This window comes from Leuresthes tenuis, unplaced genomic scaffold, assembly GCF_036924035.1.
Source record: "Leuresthes tenuis unplaced genomic scaffold, fLeuTen1.0.hap1 SCAF_1, whole genome shotgun sequence".
Lineage (NCBI taxonomy): Eukaryota > Metazoa > Chordata > Actinopteri > Atheriniformes > Atherinopsidae > Leuresthes > Leuresthes tenuis.
In genome coordinates, this window is record NW_027325355.1 from 8046041 (window position 1) to 8071122 (window position 25082).

Consider the following 25082-nt stretch of genomic DNA (forward strand, 5'->3'; position numbering starts at 1 on the left):
TAAACCACAGCCCAGGTTCACATATTTCACCTCCATCTCAGACAGAGTCACAAACATACTGAGCTGAGGGAGTTTCTTCCTCACTGCTGTCTTCATTTATTTAAACTTTTATTGAACTTTTTCTTCTTATTAAGAGAAGTTTTCTGAGGGTTCAAAGATAAAAACTGTGAACATTTCACAGATTTGTTCTGGAAAATGATCCAAATGAAACTTCAATTCACCATAAATAAAAGCAAGACATTTTAAAGACATTTATTTAATACTGAATGTTTTCATTCAAATGTCCAGATAAATATGAATCTCCTGCTTTGAGCTGCTGCTGGAATAAAGTCCATTCCTCCTTTAAAAAGTTTAATGAGCTCTTCATGAAAACACTTCCAGCAGCACTTGTTGTTTCACAGCTTTCAGCAGATTTCACCTCATCATTTCACTTTATTCCATTTTAAAAGACAGATCTTGGACTGATCTCAGGTCAGGATTTTGTCCTTCTAGCAGCAGCTTATCAGGACGCTGATTTTGTTGGACAGATGTTCATCAGTTTCCTGTGGATGTTTCTGCTTCCCAGAGGATGAATCCAGAGTGCACTGAGACTGAGACAGGAGCAGGAAAACCTCCTAAATTCATGTGAAGTCTTTGTACCACATTACAGCTCAGAAACAGAACACATGCACAGTGAGGGCATGATGCTCAACACGTTTCTCAAAGCATTTACACAAGGACATTCATTATGTGCTGATAGTGATATGATTTCCTTCCCCTGACACTGAAATAACAATCATCTTTAAGTGATTTCATGTCACTTTTAGATCCATCAGCTCCACAGTTTTATATCTCTACATGTTAAGTTGAAGGCAGCTTTCACAGCGAGCTATGTGGCAAATATCTGGAAACAACTGAGACTAACAGCCTGAAACATCCAGTTTCTACAAAGATAGCTCATATACACAGTTCTGTGGAATGTTTCTGTACAGTCATCATGGACATTCATGTCATTTCCATTTAGTCATTTAGCAGATGCTTTGATCCAAAGTGACTCACAGGTGAGGAAACAACATCCCAGTGCAGTCAGGCATACCTCTCATTTCCCTGTATTTGTGTCCATCCTCCAGACTCCCGTGGATCCTTTTTACCTCACGCTAAAAAAGCCAATATCACAGACGGAGAAAAGTTAGATCATGAGAGAGAAAAAAACTCTTGAAACTTTCTGTGAACAAAGCAAGGAGGTCAATAAATAAGTCTACACCTCATTACAGTGGTTAATATTTCTGTCTGAATACGTTTCTGTTTGCATCTGTGTGGTTGTGGACATATTTGATCGAAGGGAACTTCAGATTGAAACCTCGCCAGTGAAGAACTGAATGTAGCACAACGTGTTGGTGTAAAAGACCACTCTGATGCTTAGAAGTCCATACTCCCACCAACTAGTTTAAAGCTGAATAATCCTTTCAGATGAGAGATGAAACGTCTTCAAGAACCAAGAAGAAGAAGAAGTTGCCCTTATTCAGGCTCTTACCCACAAAGTGTCACAGTGAGGAGCCCCCTTTCCAATCAGTAAACCTTCTTCTAAAAAAGTAGCCCTGAACAGCTGCCTCCAGCTCCTCTGAGGGACACACCTGCTGAACTGGTCATTGACACGAAAATAAAAAGGCTGCAGACAGAGCAAAACTCCTGCTTTGGAGATGAACCCTCTGTGTAATGCTTCTCACAGTTCATGAAAGAATATTATAAAATAACAATGATTTTAAGCATCTGTAATTATACTGGGGCAGCTGCTTATCTGAAGTGTTGCATATGTCACTGTGATCTATGTTATTAATGTCCAAAGACATGTGAGCTGTGTTTAGATTTAGCCAAAAGCTGAAGTGGAGAAGAAGATCTTGGAATAAAGAAAGAGGAAAGGATGATGCACAGTTTTTACAGTAATGAATGACACACAGTGGTTCTAACGGCGCCCTGAAGCTGTTCACATCTGGTCTTAATGTGATCAGAAAAGTGAACTAAGTACATCTGTGAACACGTTCAACAACGATTCAGCAGCTCTTTTCTCCACTGTGGAAACCTCTCGGCCAAACTCTGTAGTTCTTGTGATGAGAGATTGCTTCAGGACTGCATGGAGACTACTGACTGGGAGTCACTGAGGGGCCCTGAGGATGACAACGGCAGCTTTTCTGACACTGTATGTTACTGCATCAGCTTCTGTGAGCAGGTCTGCCTCCCAACCAAAACCATCACAAGGCACAATAACCAAAAGCCCTGGTTCTCCAAGCAGCTCAGAGAGCTCAGGCGCCGGAAAGAGCAGGCGTACAGAGAGGGTGACATGGACATATTCAGGCTGGCCAGACAGGGCCTCAAGAAGGCCATCAAAAATGCTAAAGAGGACTATAGAGCCAGACTGGAGAGTGATTCAGGCACCAACGACCCTGGTTGGTAGAAGCCCTGTGGTCACCCCCTCCCCCGGACTAGCTGACGATCTCAACACCTTCTACACCAGGTTTGAGAGACCCCCTGCTGCTTTATTGTCTCCAATCCCCCCCCCCCCCCCTCTCTCTCTCACAAGCACTGAGAGCTCACCGCCACCCATCTTCTCATCCGCTTATCACATATGTGTATGATGAAATAGTTTTTAATGTATTCTGTGTGTAAATTCTCCCAGAAAGGTAGCATCATATGATATGGCAGGTTGTGTGTGTTTTTCTGTCACTTTACTCAAAGAAAGTTAATGCCTTAGCATGCATGAGGTGTTGTTATTGTACCCCAACTCCTTGGAACACAGTAAACACCTCACCTATGAATACATTAAGAAACAGTGAAAAATACAGTTCTTGATCAGCAAACCTAATGCATCTGATATATGTTAGATTAAGCTTTACCTTAATAGGACATATCAAATCAAAATATTCTCACACGGGGGAAATCTTCCTCTTCCTAGCTGGCTCCATCCTCTTACCTATCCTTCTCTCCTCACTCTCCCTAATCTCAAAACTATCTCTCTCTCACTTAACTCCCGAAACTATCTCCAAACTATATTGACGCTATCAAAACTCTAGTATCCTGAACCCGAACTGACCGCAACTCTCCATAAAAAACAAACATCTTAAATGGAGATTGAGGGGTTTCTATGCTTGTCAATACTCGGGCATATAAATCTGACAAAATCTGAAGCGTTTATGGAAGCAGTCACGTGGTTGGGACGGGTAGTGAGGTTGCCGATGTCATCATTTTCGGCTCCTCCCCTAAATGAAGGAAGCCGTCTCCTCCATTACGCCAAACACGCTTCGAAGCCTCAGCACATTTCGGAACATCACTACAGGAAGCTGCATGTAGGTGAGTCCAGAAAAGAATACATGTAGCGGTCAAATATTTGCAGAAATGTCTACAAAGTACTTTGTATCATTGGTTTGATTCCTGCACCTGGACACGGGCAGTCAGAACATGTACTAAAGAGTAAAAAAGTTCAAATAACCTGGCTGCGATTCACAGTTAGCATGTCCTGCTAATGCTAATGCTAATGCTCTGCAAACCGTTGTACTAAAAGCAGAAACCAGAAAAACATCAACTATAGATTTCAATAAGCCGGCCAGATGGACAAATAAAATTGAGCTTTATCCTTCTACCTGTGTGTTAAACATACTTCTGGACCCGTTTCTTCCGATTTTCTCACTTTGTTGGACAGTTTTTGACCATCTTGTCACATTTTCCACTAAAGCTGCAGTTTTCTAAACTTCTTTCTGTAGTTTTGCTGAAATCTTTTGTCATTTAAAAAACTTGATGATCAATGGATAATTTAGAATTGTTCTTTCCAGGCTTATCTGGGTATCATTTGGCTTTTTGATAAAAATATGGAGCAAAAACATGTGTTTAATGTACACACTATGCCATATTTCATGATTAGATCTTAAAATGGGATTTAATTATGGTCACTATAAATACTTTAAGAGTTTGAAGAGGAGTCATAGCATTATAATATAGATTTGTCAGTGATCCAGGAAAGTATCATAGGAGCAGTAGAAATATGCAGTTCAGTATCAGTGTCTGATTTCTCAGATTTACACTCAGAAGCCCATTAAAAGACAGTCTGACTGTCCTCTTCAGAAGCGTCTCATGAAAGCTTCATTTTTCAGTTTCCTTTACATATCCAATATTTTCTTTTATCCACGTATCAAAAAGGACTGACCGCATGATAAAAAGGTTGTACATGTCTTTACTCATAAAGTCCACCTGCCAACATCTGGAGTTAAAATGGAGCTAAAATTATCTTTATTAGGAGGATCTGTGCAACTTTTAGGAGCTGATACTCTGATCTGACCACAACACAAGATCACTTTTTACTCTTTAACTGGACACATAAGTTTACCAGGTAAGATAATTTCAGAATCAAAATAAAGGAGACTGTAGGTTATTTGGGTTGAAAAATATTTCAGAGTTTTAAGGGTCTGAGAATTTCCTTAATCTCAAACTTTGGGTTTCACTAAAGCAGCTTTCTGGAATGAATCACTGGACGAGCACTTCTGATGCCAGAAAAACACTCCATTATATTTAAATGACAGCCTCAGAATGGTCCACTTCATGTTGTTCTTCAGAGTGTCTCAGATCAGTCAGACAGCTCCTGCTGACGTGCTGTTAGCCACACAGAACTAGATCATTCCCCCACTGAACCATCACATGGGATGATATTGGGACCCTTTCCTCAAACAGTATCATTGTCTTAATGTAGTAAAATGATTTAAGTTGATCATGTTACACTGACTCAGATGAGATTCATGGGATATTTCACACCGTGGGTGTCGTTCTACAGAGAATATTACTAAAAAATTTTCTGAATTTAAAAAAAAAAAAAAGCTACAAATATTTTGAACTGTGACCTTAGTGGGTCTTTTAAGAACCATTTTAAAGTTATCAAGGATTTAAATAAAAACCACAATAATAAGTTTAATGAAATGTGACTAGATGGTTAAAAACTGCCCAGAAAGGTTTTCAGGAGAAGAAGAAAAGTGGGTGTGCTTTAACATGCTGCATGCCACAGCTGGATCTTATTGTATGTACTGACAGTTGCAGACAGAGTCCATCAGTCAGAGGACCAGGACCAGAATGGAGCGGCAGAACCAGGATCCAAACCCCTCCACCAGGAACAGAGCCGGTTCATCCTCTGGTTCCACCGGGCTTCAGGTCAGTGTGGAGGACATCAAAGACACAAGGACGAGTGTCGAGGCTCCGTGTATCGTCCGCTTGTTCTGCTTTTCCATGAAATGTTGAAAAGGTGTTAGCAAAGTGTTTCCTGGTTGCATCTCCTCTCACTGATACAAATGTGCTTAGACCAGGGGTGGGCAATTCATTTTTACAAGGGGCCACATGAGAAATTGTGTCAGAGGGCCACACCAACAATAACTTGAACTTGATTCTGCTCAACTTTCTCCCACTGTAAAATGTGCAAAATTATATTATTTGAATAGCTAGTACCACTTCAAATGTGGAAATAGTGTTTCTTGGTTTCATCTCCACTCTCTGATACAGATGTGCTTAGATTGAAAATGTGCTGCAGGCTGAATGATCTGCTGGAAGAAACTCAGTGGCCAGATTGTTGTTGTGGGACATTTTCTGGCTCTCAGTCTTCAGATTTGAGAGGTTCAGGAGCTAATCTTCATTATTTGTGTTTAAAGTCTCTGGATTACATGAATTAAACCTGGTGGTGGTAATACTTCTGGGTCTTTAATGGTCTACCTCAGGGTAAAGAGTTGTTTTAGAGAGAAACGAAGGTTGAGTTAAAACTGTTTCCCTGATAGCTGTTGAGCTCAATGGCTGCAGACCTCTGGGTTGTAAGCTGGAACAAAGGGTTAGTGTCAAGAATGTCATGTATTACCACCACTGTTACTTTTATTCATTTAAACCAGTGGTCATCAACCTTTTTCAGTCCAACCTCTACAAGTTGTTTAATTGAACAACTTGGACAAGACTGTGCTTCATTCTATCATTTAGAAATATTGTACCTTTTTCAGAATTTCATCATGACAAAAAATAATTAGTGAAAGATCAAAAAGCAAGAGTTTACTACTTAAAAACCTAAACGTGTGCAGAACACATCAGAGCACAGAGCTCTCAGCGTTCATGTTTGATTTGAGATATTGAGACCTGTGTGACTCGGTCTATACACGTCCAGTTAGAATATGTTGGTTAGCTTAGAGAAATCTTTTGTGTGAACTTCAAAAGGATCTAATCCTTCTTCCTTTCTGTCATTGCAGAAACATATAGCCCAAGAGGAATCCAGATGTCATTCCTGTAAACACTGTGGGAAAGTTTTCAAAAGATCATCACATCTGAGGTGTCATCAGAGGCTTCACACTGGAAAGAAACCATATAGCTGTGGTCAGTGTGGGGCAGCTTTCACTACATCTTCCCATCTCAAGAGACACCAATGTATTCACACAGGAGAGAAACCATACAGCTGTAGTCAGTGTGGGACAGCTTTTACTGCATTGTTTAGTCTAAAGACACACCAACGTATTCACACAGGAGAGAAACCATACAGCTGTAGTCAGTGTGGGGCAGCTTTCACTACATCATCCCATCTAAAGAGACACCAACGTATTCACACAGGAGAGAAACCTTACAGCTGTGGTCAGTGTGGGACTGCTTTCACTGCATTGTTTAGTCTAAAGACACACCAACATATTCACACAGGAGATAAACCATACAGCTGTGGGCAGTGTGGGGCAGCATTCACAACATCTTCCTATCTTAAGACACACGAACGTATTCACACAGGAGAGAAACCTTACAACTGTAGTCAGTGTGGGGCAGCTTTTTCTGAATTAAGTAATCTAAAGAAACACCAACGTATTCACACAGGAGAGAAACCATACAGCTGTGGTCAGTGTGGAGCAGCTTTCACTACATCTTCCAGTCTTAAAAAACACCAACGTATTCACACAGGAGAAAAACCATACAGTTGTGGTCAGTGTGGAGCAGCTTTTGCTCGATTATCTAGTTTAAAGACACACCAACGTACTCACACTGCGGATAAATTATTGGTTTAAATCAACAATATATTTCACGGCAGATAAGAAAACATTCACCTGGGAGCTGCAACAGGAACTACCAATCAGAAGAATTTTAACTGTGGACAGATCTCCCACCGTTCAAGATAAATATGGCATCAGTTGTGAGTTGATAGACAGAACAATATAAGTGCCATGAGATGACATTGTTTTAATTCGGCGCTATATAAATAAAACTGAATTGAATATGCAATCTGTTTGAAAGTAGATACATGTTTTATTCTATTATACTGAACATATATGTTTTGTTTATAGTTCAAATTCAAAAAGTAGCTGTGCACCAGCTGTGGGTATGTTTGTAAACATACAACATCTTTAGAAGAAATATATCATTTCAGTTTGATGTAAACTATCTAGACACTTTACACTTGTTTGTATTTCATTGTTCTGCATTTTATTAAAGGTCAGATGTCAACATTTCTCATGGGTTTCATGTTCTTGCTACAGAGATATTTAAAAAAAAAATGTGTGTTTGGTTCTAATCTTTGTGCTAATCTTTCCCAAAGACTTAGAAATTTTTAACGCAGTCTGAAAAAGGTTTGGAGTTGTTCCCTGTACTTTCCAGACAGCTGTTTGATTGTCATGACTAAAGCTGAAAGTTAAGGCCGTTCCAACACTAAAAGGACACGAGGCTCAACTTCAAGCTGTGAAACTATGTCAAATGTCTGTTGTGTTGGTGTCAAGAAAATTCTCTCAAAATGAGGCTCAGAGTCGCTGGAGACAATTAATACCAAACATTTATTCTCACAGCAAGGAGTCTGCATGACATATCAAGAAGCTGACACAGATTTGTCTGAGTTAAAAAACAAAACAATGATGCTATCGCTATTTAGTTTCCACTTTGTTTATTCTGTACATTTTTGTATATAACAGTGCTGAGCCTGAGTGAGATGGAGATTTAAATTTCCCAGAAGCAACCTCCCAAAGGGATCAATAAAGTCATCCATCCATCCATCCTACAAGATCACTGGCCACACAAGGTTATGCGACATTCAGTCAAACAAGGATTAGACAGAAGTTGAAGTAAGATAGATAAGAGGACTCTCAGTACACAGTGTCTCTTGACCCTGCAGCATCTCATGGTACTTTCTTTTGTCATAGTATAACTTCATGATATTTTTTAACATTTCCTTACTGTTTATAATAGAAAAGAGGGTGTAAATTCACAGTAGATTCATATATACACATGCATTTTTTTTGTATATCTTCTACATCATTGTTTTAACAGTTTGTTATGTTGTCCTCTGTTTGATTTTGGCTCCATGTCGCTGATCCTGGATCTGCTGAGATGTCCCAGGTCATTGTTGGCTTTGATCCTCACATTTATCTTTGTCCTGAGAAAGAAGTTCCAAAAAGAGAAACAGGGATTGCTTTTGGATTTGACATGGCGTATATCATGCCAACATTCATTTGGGGCTTCAGTTTTTCATTTAGTTTCAGACTTGTTATTGGATTCAAATGTTGACGAGTTTCTGTGACAGATACAGTGGGGAGAACAAGTATTTGATACGCTGCCGATTTTGCTGGTTTTCACACTTGCAATGCATGTAGAAGTCTGTAATTTTTATAATAGGTTCTCTTCAAGTGTGAGTGACAGAATCTAAAAATAAAATCCAGAAAATCGCACTGAATTTGCATTCTCCCCACTGTAGGCTCCAGTCCCCCTGAAACCATGTAAAACAAATGGAAGGATGGAGAGTTTGTGGGACATTTATTCATTCATTCCACTTCGGTATTGAAATATTTTTGTTCCATTCAAAGTAAAGTTATCCTGAGGATAACAGGCAGGATTTGAACCAGCTGTTGCACCACTGGCAAGTTATGGTCTCTGTTAAACTCACCAAGCCACCTTGAAGATGTTTTCGGAGTGCTTTTCAATTTGTATTTTTAGTGTTGGAGCTGAAACTTCACTGAGTCATAAATTTTGATCCCAGAACATCTGACATTTAAAACATTCACCAAACAGTCTGAGCTATTCCACTGAACCCTTTGCTCTGACTGTTGCACAGGCAGCAGTTTCATAATGAATCAGTCAGGTGTTTGAAGGAATGTTTCCATGACATCGAACTCAGAGCCGTCTCCATTAACCTCAACAGTAAATATCATCTTCCCCCGTCCACACAAGCTCTGTGAAGAATGTTTGCTGCAATTCTTCATTCACCATCCTGTCTCCTGTGCTACTAAGAACAGCAAATGAATATGTAAAGTAAGTAAATGAGATCTTGTATGTGTCCAATGAGTGTGATCCTGACCGCATCAAAACCAGTCAAACGTCTGCTTAGTTCAGGTTAAATGGAAGGTTTAGCCAGTGGTGTTATTTATTTAGTCATTTACAAATCCTCTGAAAAGTCGATCATACACCAAATGAAGTTTGATTTATTCAAGCCTGCTCTTTAAAGTACAGAGCGATGTCACCTCCCAAACCCAACCCTGTCCCTGGTTCTGAAGGAGAGGAGGATGTTAGCGGAGGGCCCTGCTTAGAGTCCTGCTTCAGTAAACTACAGCAACCAAGTAAACCTGCGACACTTCTGCTGGGATCAAATTGATCTATGAGTGCTTAAAGATTCAATAAAGAAAAACATGCAGCTGAGGCAAAATAAAACTTGAACCGAGAACTTACAAGAGAGGTTTTTAATGTTTTTATGCACATCAATCTTTACTTCATCGGCTCCCTCCATGGGATTAAAATCTGGAATATTTTTCTAATAAAAGGGAAAAAATGTCAAGGGTCAGAAAGCAACTTTATTTTTGTTTTACTCTGTAGGATCCATAAATAATTTATTACCAGCTCTGTTAGCATGAAGAGAATCCCCTTTTCTCCCAAAAAGATCCCAGGTGTTGCTCTTGTGTTTTTGTAAGTTTATCACACCAGGTGTTGAAATGATATGAGTCACTCTGCAGTTGTTGTAGATTTCAGCTGAGATTCAAACTAAAAGACACATTTTGTGTCTGAAACTGTGAGAGACTGTTCAAGTCGGACTGAAAGCAGATTCAGAGGGTTGTGATGTATGTTTTCTCCACCCAAATGAACTGTCAGACATGCAGCAGTGCTATGAAATCCACTTTAGAAGCTACAGTTATTGGACACAGTGAAAGCTGACCATCTTTGTGGCTGAGATGGAGGTGATCTTTGTGATGGTGGATGGTCGTCTTGTTGCCTTCATGTTGACAAGCCGCTCTTGGTGTTGGATGAAGTCCCGCACGGTCTTGACGTTTATTTTAGGTAGGGGAATGCCAGCTTTGCAGAGAACAGGGTCATCCACTAAAATTGGGTGCTGGACCCGCTCGTATGCCTCCAGGATGGTCGTCTTCTCCGGACTGGTGCGTGACCCATGAGGACAATGCAGCCACAAAAGTTTCACCAGTGTGTACATTAGCCTGTTGTGCTGAGCACTTATGTTATGTAAGCACAGTGACACACAAATGTTATGCCTGTTGCAGGTGTGATTTATCTAGTCTTATTTGCTTTTCATCTGCTTCTGTCTCTTGTGGCTTACAGTTATTTTAGATTTTGTAACGTTATTTTGACTTTGCACACGACCACGTTGACTTGTTAAGCTTTTTCCTCAGTGATTGTTTCCTTCTTCTACACAAGCTTTAAATACTTTGCTACTGTTTTCACTGTTGTTTTAATGTCTAATTTAACTCCTGGCAAAGTGGCAACATTTGAAAACTCGTCTAACACTGGCTCATACGTAGCAGTTGAACGGCTTTAACTCCTGGAATAAAATGTACATCCACAACAACAAACAAACAGCTACTCACAAAGACTGGAAGGTGAGCACTAGCAATTTCATTGCTGGAGAGCCGGATGTGGGGCAGCTCAGCACTCAGCGCATTGTCACATCGTTCACGATGTCTGCGAGAGAAAAAGGGCCCGATTCTCCTGTACTCTGACTAAACAGGTATTCCAACCCGAGCAGCTCATTAGAGGGGACATCAGCGTGAGCCTGGAAGTTTTCCTCCACAGTCTCTCCGAACAGCTGCCGACAGCGGGTGTTGAGGCGGTCGATAAGCAGTGCAGAGTAGATTCTGTGGTGCCGTCCTTTTCCCCCAAACACTGCATCAGAGCGGCAGTCAGAATTCCACCGTGCAATGCCACTTATCAGATAGACCTGATAGGGCCGGGCTGCGCAGTGGGGACCTGAACATCCCAATAAAACACATGAGATGACTCACAGTGACACGTGTGACATTTTATAAATATCCACACTACACCTGTGTACCTGGGAGCATGTTGGGCAAAGTTTTGTGGAATCCTTCCAGGCTGTTGTTGCCACGCAGACATTTGTAGTAGGGCACATCCACTTTGTTGATGGTCGCTGTACGCGCCACCCTATACATGTAGATGTCTGGAGGATCCTGGATGCACTCCAGGTGTCGCCGCTGCGCCGCCCACATCTCATCAATGACCGCTGCAAATACAAATGACGTACAGACACACAAACCGATTGTTGTGTAGACTTTTTTTTGCCAAACAACTAGTATTAATGTTGTAAGTTTTAGTGTCAGGTCTTTATACCAGGTGTCTTGAAGAGGCTGACTCCACTCTCATCCAGCCCCGCGGGACCTTTCAGTTCCTCAATGGCCAGGTTGATGAGCCTAAACGTTTCCTGCGCCCCTTGTGTGACCCGTCGCACGTCATGTTTCAGCTGCTCCCTGGAAATAAAAAGGCGGATGACGTCCTCATCTGTCACAGAATTCAGAGCTGTCGGGTCCTTGGCTCTGACAGCCTTGATGAGGAGCTCCATGTCTGCTCGGTTGTACGCCAGCACCGCCCCAGCAAGAGCAGACTTGAACACTGCGTACTTGGAGTGAGACTCTGTGCGGACGGCTGCATCGAAACGGTGAATCCAGTGAAAGATGTGCAGACGCACAACCATTCCACTGTCCACCCAAGACTGGAACAAAGTCTCCACAGCTGTTGGGCCCTGTGCACGGCAACAGCCACGGTCCACATACAGGATGCTGGGGACAGGTTGGTTGGCCAGCCGAAACCTCTTCATTACTCCACGGCACATAGGTCCCAGCTTCTCTGTGGACTCCTCACAGGTCAGCACAAAAGTCACTATCTGGGAGAACTCATTTCCAATGCTGGTGAACCTGAGCCGTGACCCTCACCAGACAGCTTCTTCACTACCTAAAAAACATTTGGAGTTTGCATCCCAACTTAGTTGCTTGTTCTTCTATAATTTAACAGTGCATGACAATATGTTTATAATAGGAAATATGTTCTGTATGCCACAATCTAGGATTGCGTTTTGATTTACATACTTTCTTGGTGGAATCCATCTTTAGCACAGTGCCAAAAGTGGAGAGGATCTGGCTCCTGTAGTCCTGCACGTTGTCGGCCTCTGCCAGCAGGAAGGCGTGGCGCAGGAGCCGTGCAGACCAGAGATTTCTTGGAGGAGGCGGAGCCTGAAATGTGTGACCTACTGCAGAAACAATCCCTCCAGGTTTCACTAAGCTCATAAGGAGTGTGGTGTACAGGTCTTTGCACTGAAGGTGCTTCTCTGTGTGGTTTTCCTGTATCTGACGCCACACCTGGACCATAGTGTTCCCTTCGGTTCGGTCCCTCAGAAGACGCACAGCATTCTTGTCCACACCACGCCTGTTAGTGGAGGAAAAATTGGTAACTTTAGGTCGGTTCGAATAACTTCTTTAAAGACTGACACGTGCACACACGATGCTGAGTGAACTCAGGCAGGGAACACAGCTTGATGTGCCTCGCTCAGTTGTGTTATAATAACGGGATCCCATGCAAGCCACCGACCTAATGTGCCACCTTCTCCACCCCTGGCTGACTTTGTGCAAGGCCCACAGCACAGGACCTCCGTCAGCATCGTGTACCAGTTGGATACGTCACAAATGTGACAATATAACAATATATAATCAAATCAAGATGAATTTCAAGGAACTTTTCCTTTTACATGTTTAGATACATTTTAATCATTATTCAGCCATGATGTTTTTACTCTAACACAGCTGAATTGAGTTATACCCGGTGGTGGTAGCCAGACTTGTACAGGTACACATTACGACCCTTTCCAACACACTCATCGCCACGAGGACACTTCAGGGAACATCTCCAGACTCCTACAGGGCGCCACACAAAGACACGGCTGCGGAAAAACAGGTGTGGTACAGGCAGAGCACCTCCGACGAAGCCTGGAGGTTCTGGAGGGGAAAACCACATGCGGTCTGACTTCATCACCCTTTGCTTCTTGAGCACACCAGTGATGTCCTTGTAGATTTGAACGGCAGTGAAGAGACCTCTCTCTGTGTCCTCCTTTAGCCATGAGATGTCAGCTGCTGGAATGCCGTTTGGGTTTTCCCAAAGACGTACCCAGCCCTCTAACTCCACCTGTAACACGCACAAAACGTACAAAGCAAAGTTGTTTTTATTATTTGCAACATGCAATGATACGTTATGTTTGCATTCACTGTAAATGTTACTTACAGGTGAGTCACTTAGAGGTGGTTTCAGTGGATAATCCTGGCCTTGGGATGCGGACGGGGCTTCAGTTTGCTGTGCAGCAGATTCCGGCTGATTGGGCGGGATCCTGGATATGCGCTTCTTGTGTGGCAGCTTGGGTGGTGCGGTGGACTCTGGCAGCTTGGGTGGTGCGGTGGACTCTGGCTGCTTGGGCAGTGAAGAGGGGTGAAAAAGCCTTTGGAAAACACTGGAGTCTGGCAGCTTTATCTTGTCTCCTGGGACTGGGTAGAGTCTAAAAATGTATAAAATTTTATCTTATATTATGACTTATTTACATAAAACTACTTCATATAAATTGACTGATGTGTCTTACTTACGTTCCACAGCCTCACATGCAGCTACCATCTCAGCTTCATCACCGGGCCATAATGAAGGACTATACTTAGAGGTGCATCCTGCAGTTGCTGGACAATAAGGCAGTGTAACAATCAGAATGTATGATATACCACGTTTCACTTACTAAACACAAACAAGCATACTTACAACACTAAACACTCAACACTTAGTTGATGAAATACCACCTATTTGAGTATTTGTTATTTTCTGTGTAATTCTAACCTTTCTCTTTCTGAACACTTACTTTCTCCTTCTCATAAATATACTTTCTGAACCTCTTCATCGTCACACTTGTGATGTGGGTCACCGGTGTGTTCAACCACCTCCTCACTGAGCTGTAGGCCTTCTGTGCTCTGTCTCTCTCGCTGTCAGTGAACTGCTCTGGCTTCTTCTTTAATCTTCCATGCTGACTGTAGAGCTCCCACATCTCCTGAAAGCTGCTGTCCTCGAAGCCTTTCTGACCATAGATGCACCTGTCGATGTTTGCCTCAAGGACAATGGAGACTTGTGAGAAGCTCTCTGCATACTCAGCGAGGAAGTCTTTCACCCACTGGTTCACTGCCTCTCGTCTCTTTTGTGTGTTTGACTTCTCTACCCTGTGCTTGTCAATTATGCTGGAATGATATATATTACCTTAATTCAAACAAGCATCATTTATATCATCTGACTGTGACAAACAGATTAGTAATTGAACCAAGAATGAAACAGATGTGTAAACATGCCACCAAATTTGGCATATTATATATATATATATATATATATATATATATATATATATATATATCCTGAGCGCGCCTGAGGCGACTGTGGAAAGGAACGACTCCCATTTAACAGGAAGAAACCTCTTGCAGAACCAGACTCAGGAAGGGTGGCCAAAAAAAACAAACAATTTGCTTTAAACCTTTATATTGTCAAGCATTTGCATGACTAAGAGCGTAGTTTGCCTGTGGAAGGGGTTCCATGGTGTAAAGGTCAGCACTCTGGACTTTGAATCCAGTGATCCGAGTTTAAATCTCGGTGGAACCTTCAGGTGTGCGCTGTCATGGTTGTGTTCTGGAAAGAAGATGAGTGGATGAGGTTAGTCAGTTATCCAGTCACACCAGAGTGTGTGATTGACCAATTCCAAAGAGAGGGCTTAAATTGGTTAATGTTGAAAAAGTGAAACATTCAGCTGAGAGGGTCTGTGCTGTTTGCCTTCTCACCTCTTTGTGTCACTAATTTAATCTATTTGGTTTCTTCTTGCGTATTCATTGGCAATGCATATATTTTTCCATGCTCTCCATTTGGAATTTGGACACAGAAGCCAAAGGAGAAGGAAACAGGAAAAACAATCCCATGGTAACAATCAGCGACAAGGAGAACTACTCAAAAGCCTGCACAATTAACCCGGTGCCCACCCATGGGCCAACCAATCATCCAATCAAGGAGCAGCAATTTCTGCCGGCCGGGATCTGAGCGCCAACTCCATGCGGTGCGCACAAGTTGGTACTGATTTAGGAAAAAGAGGATTGTACAATTTTACTCCTTGGTATGGATACTCTTTAAAAAAAGTCCAAAAAATAAAATATGTGGTTGACAAAATTGTGTGACTCAGTCCTTCAACACAAAAGGCAGGCAAAGGAAAATCAGCTGTTCTCTCCATCTAATCATGGGAGTATGGCCTGACTACGATCAGGGACCTGAGCAGCAAAGAATAGATAGACATGATAAATAGTTATATATATGTACACACTAGTCTCCAATACTACTATGATAAAAAGAGATCCAATGCACAGGTCCAAGTTGTACAGGAATGTGTTGTAGAAATTTGTTCTATATTTTTGTTGTAAATCCACAACAGGTTTCATCATCTGCTAATCCTGGAGGAGACACTAGTTGTAAAGGAATTTATCAATACATAAAGATGCTTATATTATAAGACTGAAACATCCTTGAACAGCAGATCACTGTAAAGACATACATATAATATTGTGATTATGTCAGTGGGTCAACAATATTGTTGACTTTACATTTCTTTTAACATCTTGTAAAAATATAACAATGTAAACATAAAAACAGCAACCTCAAAACAAAACATAGCATGTTACCTGGATGGAAAACCATGCGTCTTTACAGCCTGAAGGAAGAAATCTTGGGCTGTTGATGCCTTGTTGTTATTGGCAGCATGTCGGTACATGATCTTTGTGAGCATTTGGAAAACATAAACCCCACAGAAACACATTAAACATTAACTACAATAATATAAGAATAATAAATGAATGAACTATTGTTCCATGTGTGATGTTAGACTTAAAGCTATACTTACCTTTCTGGCATGTAGCACAGCACTTAGTAAAAATTTAAACATGAACAACTCCCCCTCCCTCCAAAGTCTCACCCTCTTCCCCCTGCCTGACCTGTGACGCTCCCCTCCTCCCTGACGTGTGAAGTGAGAAAGTGATGGTGTGTTCCATCTCCCCCGGATGTCGGAGCGGAGAATGTTGTCAAGTTATCAGCGGTCCAGTTACCACGTCCATCAAGGCTATTCTTGTGCTTGCCGTGTCCGAATATAAACAACTTGTGATCTACCAGGCTAATGTTAGCACGGCCTGCGTTGTAGTTCGCGTGTAGTTTCAACACCTGGTGGCTTGCTTTTACATTTTAGTGTGCCATAAGCTTATTAGGAGCATTTTAAGATTACAAAAGAAAAGTGTAGCTTTAACAAAATTAAGTTGAATATTATATCCCACACTATAATCTCCATGGGGACACTGACCTTTCTTAAAGAAACATCTATTCCAAACATTACCACACCATATCTGTGAAATAAAAATGTATCAATTGTTTAATGCAGCTACATCGTGGTCCATTAAACCAGATTCCAGAACTCTGCAGAATGTATGCCATAGACCATTTTTTAAATCAATATATAAATATATAATGTCCATGTGATGTCCTTTGCTGTCAGCTTACCTGATCAACTTGTGGTTGGTATCTTTATGTACGAGTGACAGAGGAGCTGCGACATTGTAGGTCCTTCTCACAACACATCCGAGGCTTGTCATTCTCTGTAGTATTCCTAGACTATCAACCCGGTGCATCGAATCCCACACTCTGTCCACTGAACTCTGTGGCCTAAAGCCCTAAGACGGCCTTTTACCATTCTGTGACCTGTAGGAAAAGAAGTGAAAACCACTTTTATTTAAGATATATTGATTGATAATCATGTGAACAAACAATTTAGGCATTTAACTTTTTCTCAGGTATACATGCTATGATGACCGTTGTTATGATAATGTCCAGGACTCTCCACTAAGGCACAGACTAGAAAATTGAAAAAAATAATATCGATAGCCTTTAGGCTATAAAAATAGCAGTCATTTAAGTAGCCGGCCCTCAGCTAGACTTAGTTGTGGAGCCTATATGGTCGGCAGCCGGTGCCTGTGGAAAGCCCTGTCATTTCAAATGTTACTTTTATGACACAAATCTTTTTATAATGCTATGGAAAAGTGCATGATATAATTCAAAGAAAAACTTTCTGTAAAAAGCACCAACCCAAATTCTGGGAGTCTTGCTTGATGGCAGAGACCAAGCTGTCAAGTTCATCATCTGTCATTTTACTGTAGCCTTCCCTTTTTGAGAGGCCCCACTGTCGCATTCTGCGTTTCAGTGTTCTCACTGATACACCAGCAGTGTGGAAATACAGGGGGCAGAGAGGTCAATTTCAATCAAATGCTGGACGTGGTCTTTGGAAAAAAACATATGCCGGCTTGTTCACAGATACGAGACTTGTGTTCTTTTCACTGATTTTTACTGTGGTCTTCATCGTCGGCTTTCACCACAAGTACACTGTAGAACTGATAAAACACAAATGATGTACAAATATTACATTACACATGCCTCAACTAAAAGAAAACATATTATTTACAAACATAAACTTATATACCACTTCGGCCTGCAAGTGGACAAACCGGTAAACTTAAAACCGCTTATGGTCTTCGTTGATTGCTTTCTTAATTGGATCCATATCAATGCTACCAGTTTACCGGACCGCTTTTTAAAACCGGAAGTGACATCACCGTCACCTTAAACTAAACTTATCAAGTTTTAACTTTTAACTTTTACCTAACACCAAATGTTATTAACTATATCCTTTAAACATTGCTAAACAATAAATATAAACATCAAAACACTTAAAACAAACGTGTCATACGGACTTCCTCTATGGCCATAAAATCATAGCTGCATCTAGTGGCGAAACATAAATATAACTGCCGTTACATTGCCTATTTGACAGTTTAAAGTGGCTGCACGTGCACTTTTTCTATCTGGCCTCAGTACATTTCTGAAATGTATTAATTTGTGTTTGGAAAACATTGGAAACTTTATTTCTGAGCCCACATCAGTGGGTTCTGGTTGTTAACACATAGATGAGGAGACAGTTCAGTGTGTGAGGATAAAAGCAGAGGAGAACCTGGGACATCTGAGCAGATCTGGGATCAGCACCTTGGATATCAGCAGGGATTCTTAGGAAGGAAGGAAATGGGATGAATCTGCAGACTGCAGGAAGATCTGTTAACAGTCTGCAGACTAACGTGAGACAATAATATTTGTGTGTGTTTGGTATCCAGAAGAATTCAGACAGATGAAGTCACTGTGAGCTGAGCAGTGCTGGAAGATTATATGAATGAGTGACCTAAATGAGGTTTATGTGTGCGCTCATTTCCAGTGTTTGACAAAGATTGAAAAGTGAATTTATTTGACTGATTCCTTCCCAATGTGATGTATGTCAAGAAGCTGTCTGTGTTGAGTGAGCAGCAGCGCCTCCTGCAGGTGTAAATAACTTACAGCACCTCATATTCCCAGGCGGTCTCCCATGCAAATACTAACCAGGCCCAACCCTGCTTAGCTTCCGAGATCGGACGAGATCGGGCGTGTTCAGGGTGGTATGGCCGTAAGCGAGATAATCAGTCACAAATCAGCTTTTTATAGATGCTGAAACAACATCTATCACTGTGTTCTGACTTCTAAAATATAATGTAACTGTTTAAAAATTAGCAATTTGTGATGATTTCATCTAACTAAGCAGCCTCGGTCTCTCTGTGTGACGCTGAACACAAAACTACACACAGGGAACAGAAGAGGTCGACAGACACAAAGTTATCTGAGAGTCTCACTTTCAGCTGCAGAGAACCAACACAAGAGAAGAACATGTGCAGGATCAGCATCAGCCTCTCAAGCCAATTATGTGAAAAACTAGAACAAACATATGGTTCCAGCAGCTATATAATATATATTTGTCACGGTGACTTTTGCTTACAGCCAAACCACCCTGAACACGTCCGATCTTGGACACATGAGGAAATTGGTCATCTTCAGCTGCTGCTGCTTTGTTGGCAGACATGAAGTGATCTGAGAGTCTCAGTTTCAGCTGCAGAGAATAATCACTTCAGGGAAGAAGATGTGCCCACTACAAGTCAGCCTTTCTCGGCAATTATCTGGTTACATAGAGGAACTGTATGATTCCAGTACCTATATAATGCACATTTGTCACAGACATTGTTGCTTACGGCCACACCACCCTGGAAATACCTGACCTCGTCTGATCTCGGAAGCCAAGCAGGGTTGGGCCTGGTTAGTACTTGGATGGGAGACTGCTTGGGAATACCAAGTGCTGTAAGCTTTTTCTCTTCTCTCTACCACCTACATGTCTTTTGTTGCAACGTCTGATCACCCTGTGACACATGAGGAAGTTGGTCATCTTCAGCTGCTGCTGCTTTGTTGGCAGACACGAAGTGATCTGAGAGTCTCAGTTTCCACTGGAGAGAATAATCACGACAGGGAAGAAGATGTGCCCACTACGCATCAGCCTTTCTCGGCAATTATCTGGTTACATAGAGGAACTGTATGATTCCAGTACCTATATAATGCACATTGTTCACAGATATTGCTGCTTATGATAATCCTTCAATGGAATGCAAGAAGTCTAATTGCTAATGGTCAGGAATTTAAACAATTCATATATAGTCAGCAGGAAAAACCAGACATATTGTGCATACAGGAATCATGGTTAAAACCAAATTTAGATTTTATTATCACAGGATACATGGCAGTCAGAAGGGACAGGGAAGAAGGCGTAGGAGGTGGGTGTGTCACGTTTGTTAAAGAGGGCATTCCTTACAGGGTTATCGATATAGGAGTTGAGATGGAGACTATTATAATAGAAATATGGATAGGGAAGAGAAAGTTGGCAATAATACATTTTTATAACCCATGCAGGAAGTTGGATATAAAGAAACTGGAAGAAATGGGGGGCAAGAGCAATGGAAATACAGTGTGGTGTGGAGATTTTAATGCTCATAATACATTGTGGGGGAGTGAGAAAAATGACAGTAATGGAGAAATAGTAGAAGAAATGTTAGATGGACAGAATCTGGTTTGTGTGAATGATGGAAGAGGGACAAGGATAGATGTAAATACTGGGAAGGAGTCGGCTATAGACCTGACAATAGTGACGAATGTATTAGCACCACTGTGTGACTGGAATGTGTATCAAAAAGGGACCATAGGAAGTGATCACTACCCTATATATAATAAAATAAATATAGAGACAGTACAGGACACGGAGAGAGTAGGGGGAAGATGGATCTTAGAAAAAGCGAATTGGATAGAGTTTACAAAGGAAAGTGAAGAAAATCTGGATCGGGTTAATGATAATGTGGAGGTGGAAATGATGGAGAGAGACATAAAGCAGGGGATCATATCAGCAGCAAACAGATGTATACCTAAAAGTTCAGGGAGAAAGAAAAACAAGTTGGTACCATGGTGGGATGAAAAATGTAAACAAGCAATAAAAAGTAGAAATAAAGCGTTTAAATTAGTTAAAAGATACCATAACTTTCAACACATGATTCAATATAAGCAAGCACAAGCAATGGTAAGGAAAACAATAAGACAAGCAAAGAGGTCGTATTGGAGGAAATTTTGTGGATCGATTGGGAGCAAAACTAAGATAGGAGAAGTATGGGGAATGTTGAGGAAAATGGGTGGGGATAGGAAGGATTGGACTTATCCAGTCCTGAGTTCTGGAGAGGAAGTGGCTATAACTAATAAAGAAAAGGCGGAATTAATGGTTAAAACTTTTGTTGCGGTGCACAGTTCAAAAAATTTAACTGAGGAGGGAAGAAATGGAAGGAAGAAAAAGAGAGACGAATACAGGGAGGTGTTAATAAGAAAAGAAAGTAGAGAAAACGAAATAGATGTACCATTTACAATTAGAGAAATGAAACGAGCAATAGAGAATACAAGAAGGAGTGCGCCAGGCAAAGATGGGATATGTTACACTATGATCAAACATTTAAGTGAGGGGGGATTAACAAAGATATTAACATTATTCAATAAAGTCTGGAAAGAGGGGAAAGTACCACGAAGTTGGAAGGAGGCAATAATAGTACCAATTAGGAAGCCGGGGAAAGATCATAGTAAGACAATAAATTACAGGCCCATAGCACTAACATCCCATATAGGTAAGATAATGGAAAGAATGATAAATGAAAGAATGATGTATTATATAGAAATAAGGGGATTGGTAACTAGACATCAGAGTGGGTTTAGAAGAGGTCGGAGCACTATTGATCCAGTAGTATGCATTGAAGACGATATAAGAAAAGCACAAGTAAATAGAGAAACAGTGGCAGCAGTGTTTTTTGATGTGGAAAAGGCATATGACATGTTGTGGAGAGAGGGATTGCTAATTAAAATGCATCGAATGGGAATTGAGGGAAACATGTTTAACTGGACTATGGATTTTTTAAATGAAAGAGTTATACAAGTTAAAATAGGGTCGGAGGTGTCAGAGAGCTATGTGGTAGAGAATGGCACACCGCAGGGGAGTGTGATAAGTCCAACGCTATTTACAATAATGATAAACGATATATTCGACAGTGTACCAGCAGGAATGGGAAGATCTTTGTTTGCAGATGATGGGGCGTTATGGAAGAGGGGAGGCAACATAGATCATATAGTTAAGAAACTACAGGAAGGGATAGATCAAGTGGAGAAATGGGGAGAAGAGTGGGGTTTTAAATTTTCAGTGGAGAAAAGTAAAGTAATGTTCTTCTCAAAAAAGAAAATTAGTGAAAATAAAAAGTTAAACTTGTACAGAAAGAACTTAGAGAGAGTAAGCAGCTTTCGATTCTTAGGAATGATAATGGATTCTAGATTAACATGGAGGGAGCATGTGAAGGGAATTGTAGAGAGAAGTAAGAAAGTATTGAATATTATGAGGTGTTTGGCTGGGTTAGAGTGGGGTGCTGATTTTACAGCATTAAAATATATATACATAGCATTAATAAGGTCTAGAATAGATTACGGTTGTGTGGGATATGGATCGGCAGCAAAATCAGTACTCTCACAAATAGATATAATTCAAGCCAGAGCATTAAGAACTTGTCTCGGAGCAATAAAAACAGCACCAATATGTTCACTACAGGTTGAAGCAGGAGAAATGCCACTAGGGCTCAGAAGAAAACAGCTAATAGCCAACTACTGGATAAATTTAAAAGGACACAAAGAAGAACATCCAGCAAAGAGAGTTCTGGATATGTGCTGGGAAAAGGGGAAGGAGGAAAAAACGAGTTTTGGGTGGGTCAGTGAGGGTTTAGCAGAACAACTAAAAATACAACATGTGGAATTCAGCCCAACAGTTCTTTGGACAACAATACCAAAATGGATGCTACAAGAAACAAATGTAGATTTAAACATGTGGAACATCAAGGAAAGAAATAAAACAGCAGATCTAGTGCAGGAATTTTATAACTATGTGGAGGAAAAATATAGAGAATATGTGTATATATATACAGATGGGTCCAAAGAACAGGCAACAGGAGTAACAGCAGCAGCAATGGTGGTTCCCATTTATAATAAGACAATTTCAAAAAGAACATCAGATCATTTAAGTATATATGCAGTAGAATTATGTGCAATATTGATAGCAATTGAATGGATGGAGGGGGTGAGGGATAGGAGAATAGTTATATGTAGCGATTCATTTTCATCACTCTTAAGTATTAAAAGCGGAACAGCAAAAACACATCAGGAAATTTTATATGAAATACAGTTAAAAACATCCAGGTTAATGCAACAGGGGAGGGAAATAGTGTTCATGTGGGTACCAGCTCATGTAGGAATAAATGGAAATGAAAAAGCAGACAAAGCTGCTAAGGATGCAGTAAAGAAAGAGGTGGTAGAAATGAAAGTAAAATTATCAAAAACAGAAGGGAAAAGTTTAGTATGGAAAGAAATAAACAATCAGTGGAATCTATATTGGAAGAATCAGGAAAAAGGAAGACATTTATATAAATTACAAAGTGTAGCAGGAGAGGCAGGATGTTATGGGCAGAACAGAACAGAACAAGTCATTATTAGTAGGATAAGAATAGGTCATTGTAAACTGAATAATGCACTTAAGATAATGGGGAAACATCCAACTGGGCAGTGTAGCTGTGGGGAGAAAGAAACAGTGGAACATGTGTTGATAGCATGTCCCAGATATGGAAGGGAGAGGGAAATAATGAAGATAGGGCTGCAGAGGGCAGGAATAACAGAATATAATTTGAAAAACATAGTAGAATCTGCTAAGTCTAAGGAAGGGAGGAGAATAACAATAAGATTCTTGGTAAATACTGGAATAATTAAAAGAATATAGAAAAGAAGAAATAAGAAGGGAAAAAAAGAGAGAAATTTAGTCCAGTAGATGGCGGCATATGCAACACCAAGGATGCCAGCTGCCATTAAACATCAAAGAAGAAGAAGAAGAAGAAGATATTGCTGCTTACGGCCACACCACCCTGAACACGCCCATTTTTCTGATGAGCAACAGGTGTGGGAGCCACAGAGTGCAGCAGCAGGTCTGAGGAGCTCTCGCTCCAATTGTTTGCTGAGTGTTTTTGTCTTTCCTTCCTTTCTTTTGTGTGTTTTTCCCGCAATATAGATCTTGATTCTTTTTCTGTGTGGGGATTATCCCTCCCCATCAGCGCAGGCGGTGGGGAGGCGCTTTTTGTTCTGTTTTGTTTTTCAGATGGATGATTTGGTGGAGGCAGTGGACCGGCTGGACGAGACAATGGACAAGTTAACTGGGAAAATGGTGACAGAGAAGGATATAGGAGAGGCTTCCTATAAAAAAGAGCTAACAATGGTCATAGATATTGAGGGGCCAGAGAAGGTGACAATTATTAACCTTCTGAGGACGATACGCATGCTGTGCCAGAGGAATTCTGGGGTGTAGGCCCTTGGGGCCAACATCCTATGAAATCACTCTAAGCAACGAAATAGCAAGAGACAAATTAATGGATGGCTTCAAGATGGGAGCAATGGTGGTAACGGGGAGGAAACTGGTAAATGATGAACTGATTGTCTCTTTTCTAAATTTGCCAGCATACGTTTCGGATCAGGAGATCTTGGAGAAATTGCGAGGATGGGGAGTGGAAGCAGTATCCCAAATAAAGAGGAGAATGTGGCCTGGAACATCGATTGTGGATGGCACAAGGTTTGTCAGGGTGAGGTTCACAGATGCAGTACAGTCTCTGCCATACTCTGCAAAATTCAACACTGCCAACGGACACCACTTCTTCAGGGTCATACACGATAGACAGGTAAAGGTATGCCGATTATGTTTGCAGCCGGGACATATTGTCCGAGAATGCCCAGAATTTGTGTGCCACAAATGTGGTGGTCAAGGGCACTATGCCAGGGAGTGTGTTGAGGGAGGAGAGCGATGTATAGTCTGCTGCAACCCGTTAACAAACTGTGTGTGTGCTAGTGCAAGTGAGGAGGATGGGCAAGACTCAACAGGAGATGAAGAATCTGATGGGCTGGGGGAGGTGGATCTGGAGGTGAGTGAGCCTCCGGGAGTGAAAATTACCCCAGACTCCCTGATATATTCCGCTGGACAGGCTCCAGAAGTTGGGGGGACTCGAAAAATGGGTCCTGCCTGCGATCTGGCGGGGGGAGCCCGAAAAATGGGCTCTACCCTGGATACCAAGGACCAGGCTGTGGAGCTGGCACAGGGAGGGGCTCAGGTAAGCTCACATACTAAATATAGAGGCGAAAAAACAAGTGAAGAATATGCAACCGACTCAGTGGCTACTTCGAAAAGAAGTGAACGGAGGCAGCAAACGCCCGAGCTGGGGAGTGAGCCCCTCCCAGATACATGTTTATCG

At 41.3% G+C, this 25082-nt stretch overlaps 1 protein-coding gene and 3 non-coding genes across 4 annotated transcripts in view; 3 read left to right on the forward strand and 1 right to left on the reverse strand.

The window, feature by feature from the left end:
- Nucleotides 1-25082, forward strand: part of LOC140294994 (protein NLRC3-like) — a 334914-nt gene that overhangs the window by 169723 nt on the left and 140109 nt on the right. The gene's annotated exons all lie outside the window — the stretch shown is intronic.
- trnaq-uug (transfer RNA glutamine (anticodon UUG)) lies at nt 14839-14910 on the forward strand. Its single transcript has one exon. It is a non-coding gene; the product is annotated as a tRNA-Gln (tRNA).
- Nucleotides 18705-18823, reverse strand: LOC140298434 (5S ribosomal RNA). Its single transcript, XR_011914087.1, has one exon. It is a non-coding gene; the product is annotated as a 5S ribosomal RNA (ribosomal RNA).
- Nucleotides 19428-19546, forward strand: LOC140298145 (5S ribosomal RNA). Its single transcript, XR_011913819.1, has one exon. It is a non-coding gene; the product is annotated as a 5S ribosomal RNA (ribosomal RNA).